This window comes from Nicotiana attenuata, unplaced genomic scaffold (genome assembly GCF_001879085.1).
Source record: "Nicotiana attenuata strain UT unplaced genomic scaffold, NIATTr2, whole genome shotgun sequence".
NCBI classification, from domain to species: Eukaryota; Viridiplantae; Streptophyta; class Magnoliopsida; order Solanales; family Solanaceae; genus Nicotiana; species Nicotiana attenuata.
In genome coordinates, this window is record NW_017670419.1 from 518,260 (window position 1) to 525,628 (window position 7,369).

The following is a 7,369-nucleotide window of genomic DNA, read 5'->3' on the forward strand; positions in this document are numbered from 1 at the left end:
TATATATATATAGCATGTATATAAAGAGAAAAATATAAACTGATATTAGAAAGGCCTTATTATCTAATAAAAAAAATTAGCATAGGTTACTAATTATTATTTTCTTCATCAAATTATGAATGAAGTTTACCATAGTCAATTACTATGTAATTAACTTATAAAAAAAAATTACCGTCACATAAAATTGACCTACAACAATAGATATATTTCGTGCCAAAAGTTGAAAAATGGAGGGATAGCTTGTTATAAGCAGTTAAATACAGTGTAAAATTTGTCTCTGTTATAGATCACGAGTTCGAACCGTAGAATCAGAAACAGATGTTTGTATCAGGGTAGACTGTCTATATTTGTATCAGGGTAGACTGTCTACATTACTTCTCTTAGGGTACGGCCTTTCCAGGAACCCTACGCAAATGCGGGATGCTTCGTGCACCGGGCTACTTTCTTAAATACAGTGTAAAATTTCTTTTACCTACAAAACTTAAATCTAGAAAGAAATATGACACTGTAAATATTTGCATATAGTTGATTTTTAAGGAAATAATGTAAAATTTATTTAATTAATATAAAAAATAATATTTTTTTAAAACCCAAAAAAGATAAATAGTCACTTTTTGATCAAATTTTCTTTCCCGCAGATAACTCTACTCTGTGATTCTTTTTCCCCCACTCTCTCCGCTTCTACTTCTTGTCTTTTCTGTTTTCATTCTCTCTCTCAGATTTCTCTGTTTCTTATTAGTATCTTTTTTTCTTTTTTCTGTATTTATATATCACTTTATCTTACTCTAATTATTTTTTCTGATTACTAAATTAATTATAAATCCAATTTATACCAACATGGACAGACAAACGTATATAAGATAATGTCATCTACAGCTTCTACTCAGATTTTTGTAGTATCATATAACATACCCCAACCCCAACACTGTATTCTTGAAACTAGGTAGGGTGGTGGTGGGGTTGTGATCACATATACTTATTTATACACTTATAAGGTATATGTTCTAATTACTGACAATATAAAAAAATATTTATACAATAAAGTCACTTATAATTACAAGTCATCTCTATAATAAGATCAACAGATAATAACTTGATAAAAATGGTAATTATTCTCTACCAATTTAAATTACATAAAAAGTGTAAAATATATATTATCAATAATCACACTATTAAAAAATAGTAGAATTAGCGATGGACAAATTCAGTAGCTAAACAAAAATTTGCCGTTAACCCTATTTAGTGACGGAATAGCGACAGATTATCAAAGAAATTTTATTATCTACACGCGATTTGGCGACAGATTAGTGAAAAAGTTCGTATCTAATTTCAGTTATTTTTTAGTAGTGATGTAAGTTAAATACTTATTGTATATGTACACGAATACATATGTATGAACATAAAAGTACAAGAAAGGCATTGACTTGAGAGAGAGAGAGAGAGAGAGCCACACAAAAGGGGTATTTGTTTGTTAGTAGGCATAAATGGTTAACATGTGCATAAACCTAAATAAAAACACACACATTACCTTCTAATTCCCTTTCATACTCCCAAATATTCCCTTCTAATCTTTCAACAACTTTGTCTGGCATCTTGGATTTTATTATGTTTTCCTTCACATGACATGGTCCATCAAAATATGAATAGTATCCATCTCCCCCCCACCCCTACCCCATCCCCGTCTCCGTCCCGATAAAAATTTACTCACACTCGATATTTATACCAAATTAATAAATATAATATATTTCTGTTCGAACACTCATCTATCGTTTAACGGGTTAGTTAATATATACTCCATCCGTCTCATATTATGTGTCGTGTTTCTCATTTACACGTTCCTTAAGAAATAGTCCCTCCGGTTCACAATAAGTGACCAATTTGCTTTTTCATTTTGGTTCAAAATAAGTGTCCAGTTATGTAATCAAGAAAGAATTCAATTTTTTTTTTTTACAAAATAACCCCTATGTACATATCCCTAAAAAGTTTTCTTACTCCTCACATTAAATGTTTAATTAGGGGTAGTTTAGTCATAGTAGGTATTTTTGTATAGAATTTAGTATTTTCTTAATGGGCGTGTTAAAAGCAAATTGGTCACTTATTGTGAATCGGAGGGAGTAATAATTAGGAAAATGAATGGATTATTCTACCCTTATTTATGTCTTAAGATATAATCTCTCTTCATTGAATATTTATTTTATTTATGTGTTATCTCCTTCTTCAAGAACAATTATTACTAAGGGTAAAAAAAAATTACTTTTGTCTTGAACTTCTAAAATAACAAATAATTTGAGACAACTATTTTTAGTAACCACAACTGTTAATATGAAACGGAAGGAGTATTTTTTTTACTTAATTTAATGTAAATACCTGATGCAAATAAGTATTTATTCTTGCTCAAGTAACCTTCATGAAAACTTTATCAAAACCAAGGCTAAATCAAAGGGTTAGAATTAATTACTCTGTCTTAGTATTTATTTATTGATGATATTAATTGTCTTGAAAGTATATTGGGAAGTAACTTCTCCAGCACTTTTAATGCTTTTACTGGAGATTAACAAAACTAGGCCTAGAAGTTGCAAATATCTTTGTGTCATTTTTTATAAATTAATTTATTTTATAATTTTAGTGACACCCTCTCCAATGGCACACACTAAATGACACAAGTCCATAGGTGGTGTTTGGCTGGAGCATTAAATGCTATGGATATGGTTTTGCTCTCTATGCTTTGTATTGTTGTACATTTTTAGGTTTTCAATTTTTTATGACAGCTTTGGGCAAAAATTACTCTATTGAAATTGTTGAAGATAAACTCTTATGAATTTTAAAAGTTTTAGGTCAGTATAGCTACATAAATCAATATACAATGATGTAAATTTGAACAAATCGCGCATTAAGTATCAGAGGTAGATTTAGAATGGATTCTACGTGTTCAACTGAATTTATTACTTTCAACTCATATGATATATGTACATATTATACAATAATATCTATTCTGAACTGACTGTCTAGATCTTGTCAAACATATAGTTAGGCTTTTTTCCTTCTTTTTTAAAAAAGAAAACGATCAAGGGAGATCACAAAAAATTTTACTCATTTGCAAATCAGGTATGATTATTAATTAATTAATTAATTAATTAATTAATAATAATAATAATAATAATAATAATAATTTCTTTATCATTCTAGTTTTGCTGACAATTTCCTTCTACTTTTAAAATTGTCAAAAGGAAAAAGAGAAAAAATAATAATAACTTGCAAATGGTTGTTTAATTAATATTGAGAGGAAAGATTTTTCCACATGCATTCAATTAAATGGGGTTGAGTTTGAAAAGAATGTAACACAGAGGATATGGAATACATTTGGTACTTTCATAGTTTTAATATTTCGTTATAATTCTATATACCATACAAAATATGCTCATTCCCAATCAATCAGAACCATTAGATAATTAAATGGGTCCCATATAATTAAAACTTTAGGAATAAAGAAAAAAAAGACCAATATATAGTCTCGTATCAACCATAATTTCATGGGGCAAGAAGAAATGGAGTTGAAGAAAATTATATTCGTTACTCATGAGTGTGGAGTAAATTATATTCATTACTACTCATGTTAAATGATAATTATTTAACATAAATATATGTTTTTAATAAGTATTGAATTATATAATTTAATAATTCAAGTTGAAAATAGTTGGTTCATTTACACCCGTTGCTAACTAGTTATATTTGTACCAACAAGGATTGTGGTGGAGTGACAACTACTCGTTAATTTTTAACTAAAGATCTCGTGTTCGAGCCTTGGGTATGAATTGTCGTTGTTGGGTAGCGGTTACCCCATATATAGGCGGAGCTAGAATTTCAAGCTTATGTGTTCGAAATTCTAATCACTACTAGAAATTCGGCCAAAACCGACCGCGTCCAACCGACCGACTCCGACCGAAGTCGGTCGTTTTTCAAAACAATTTATTTTAAAATTTTTTTTACGAAATCGATAATTTTATATTTTTAATAAAACCGACCGACTTCGGTTGGTTATTTTTGAACGAAAATGCAATTAAAGAGTACAAATAAAATAAAAGAAAGTCTTAAACCAAAATGTACCAATGATCTAATGGTAGAATAGTATCCTGCCATAGTAAAAACCTTGGTTAGATTGCTAGATGGTGCATTTTTTAATTACATAATTCAAAATACCGATGGACTTCGGTCGGTTTTTTCGGCAGATTTTTTCTTTTCGGGTCGTTCGTGAAATTTAATTGACCGATCGAAATCGGTCGGAAATTGCGACCGACTTCGGTCACTATTTATTACCGATCAGCCTAATTTCGGCGGACTAAAGTCGGTCGGAAATCGGTCGATTTTTCCAGTTTTCCGACCAATTTCAGTCGGTATTTCTGGATAGTTTTAGGCAGTTTTCTAATAGCGAATCGTTTAAGTTATTGGGTTCTACATTAATAATTTATACATATTCAATGAATTTTTTATAACAAATACAAGGTTCGAATTAATGTTATTGGGTTGGGCCGAACCCGCTTCCAGTACTCTAGCTCCGCCCCGGAATATAAGACTTTTCGACCCGATAACTGGTTGTTATACTTTCCTTTTCTTATTATTCTTTCTTGTATGCCCATGGCTTTATATTATTTTCTCCCGACAAGAGCAGGGAATGGTAGGAACATATTTAACGAAAAAAGAAAAGTTATTTAATGACCGAGACTATACTACCATGAGGCTGGATATTGCTGTGCTATTTATTCTACATGTCGGTCCATAAGAAATAAAAATTTTCTTTTCATTAATTATGTATTTTTTGATGTGTCTAGATCAAAGAGAAGCTGGTAATCTAATTATTTGGTTCATTATTGAGATGTGTTTTTCGCAGGATTAGGTAAAAATGTTTAAAATTTAATATATAGGTATAAAAAGGTAATATTCGACTGACATATATTCAACAATGACACTTATTGTTCGCTTTGGTCTAACAAACCTTATGGATGTATTCCTTAGCTACGCCATCATCGAGCCCAAAAAGCACGTATACCATGTGAACTTGTGTTTTATATTATATAACACTTCACTTTTTTCTCTCTTTCCAATATGAGATTTGTCTTAGTTGTCAATGCTTCCTTCTTCGGAAGCTTGCCAGCTTAGAAATCTATTAATCCTTCTCTTTAACCCGTCCTCCGTCAAACTCAAAGGCATCACATACCCCCTTTTAGTGATTCAACTTCCTCGTCGAGGCTTGCCCCCCTATTTTACTGCGGGAATCAAGCTCTAATACTATATTTGTCACATGCCACGCGCATGATACGTATTGTCCGCTTTGACCCAACAGGTGTCACGAATTTGTCTCTGGGCTACACTATTATCGAACCCAAATGTATGAATACCATGTGCCTGTGCTATGTCTTATATATATTTCAATGTTAGAATTGGCCAAGGTGTCATATATGCACCATTTCTTCCGAAGATTGCTAGCCTTAAAATACGTCGTTCCTTCTCTTTGACCCGCCCTCATCAACTCGCTCTCTGTCAGGGGCGTCACATTAACCTATATATATGAATTGGAGTATAATTTTTCGGTGAAGGTTATTCGACTGATATAAATGTAACTTCGTCCCCGATTAACAACGTACTTAATCAGATAAAGTACGCATTTAAGACGCAACATGTCATAATATCACTCTCTCACCTTGATCCGCCCGATATATATGAGGTAGATGCAACATGTAATGTCTTGTAATGGTGACAATTCAACATGAAAATGAACAAACGAATGAACTCAATTTTTGCAACATAAATATGTACATTGAGTAGTCATTACACACTTATATGCCATCATATAAATAGTGATGCTATATTAAAATGATCTAGAGGGAAAGATATATCACCGCATTTATACATAACTTGGTCTAAAGGGAAAGATATATATCACCATATTTATACAAAACTTGTTGCCTAATTAAGAGCTTATTCTTGGCAAACCAAAGCACTTGTTAGAACTACTAATTGAGGAAATTAAAGAAACTTCTTATAATGTGAAGTCTTGTAAAAGAGAATTTTAATAACATTTTTCTTATCTGCCTTTGTAAGCATTCTGGCTTTGCTAAAAGGGTTAAACTTTGAGAGGGAATGATGATAAGACATTTCCTATATGATAAAGGTTTTTTTTTGGTACTCACCCGGTGTCCGGTATTCGTATTGGGGACGGATTAAATCCGGATTCATGCCGAGAAGTTCCATATTGGGGGGTAAAGCACTCCCTAACAAAGGCGACTCCGTATCCAAAGCTCGAACCCGAAACTTCTGGTTAAGGACGAAGGAGTACTTACCACTCCACCACGACCTTTGTTGGTCTATATGACAAAGGTTGATAGTAACATTTATTGGGAAGAGTTTGAACAACTTGATATTCTTTTGCTTTATGTTTGGAATGCCAAAAAAAATGGAAAAAGAAGTCGAAATGAAAATGACAATAACTATGATTATAAATAAATTGGTATTGTTTGATATATGTTAATATTCTTAAAACTTACTCATATTATGATATTACCAAAATTTTGGTAGTTGAGATATCTACGCACGTTTGTTTAAGTGAGACTGCTTCGCCGAATTTTTTTGCTAAATATGCATAAACAAATATTTGTAACCGTACCCGTAATCTAAACTCGATATTGTTTATCTAAATATTTTAATTTCCGTTTGTTTATTCAGCTGATCAAATGGGATGTTGTTTTTGACACTTTTTAATATCCTCTAAGTAGGGGTGTCAATGGATATTTGAAAATCGACTAAACCGATCGAACCGTACCGCACCGAACTGATTTTTAGGTTTCTTTTAAAGAAACCTAAAAATCTGTAACTGTACCGATAATTAGGGTAGGTTTTTTATTTTATAAAAATAAACCGAAAAAATATCGAACCGTACCGAATAAATTTTATATGTGAAAAATATATTTAAATAGCAAGTTTAAAACGAATAAACATTAAATTTTTCATTGGGTCTTGGAATTATGAAAATTGTTACAAGCCAACAAGTAATTAAACTCAAATTACTAATTCCTAAAATCTATTATGCCACTTATACTTAAACTTAAGCAAGACACAAAGTGTTCTAACGATTATGAGTAGAAAACTACAATGTATTCAATATGTTTCCTATCATACAATTTAGATTTATCTTTTTGCATATTTAATATAAACTTTATTCTTGAGTCCCGGCTTGGTTAATATCTATCCACTCGTGTGATTTATATTTTTTTTGCTTTTATTTGGTTTCTTTTACGTTGCTGTCAAATAGTTGATGGATCTATACTCTAGCCATCTTCCATGTTTTTTTAATTCATCACCCTTTAAACAGTAAAAA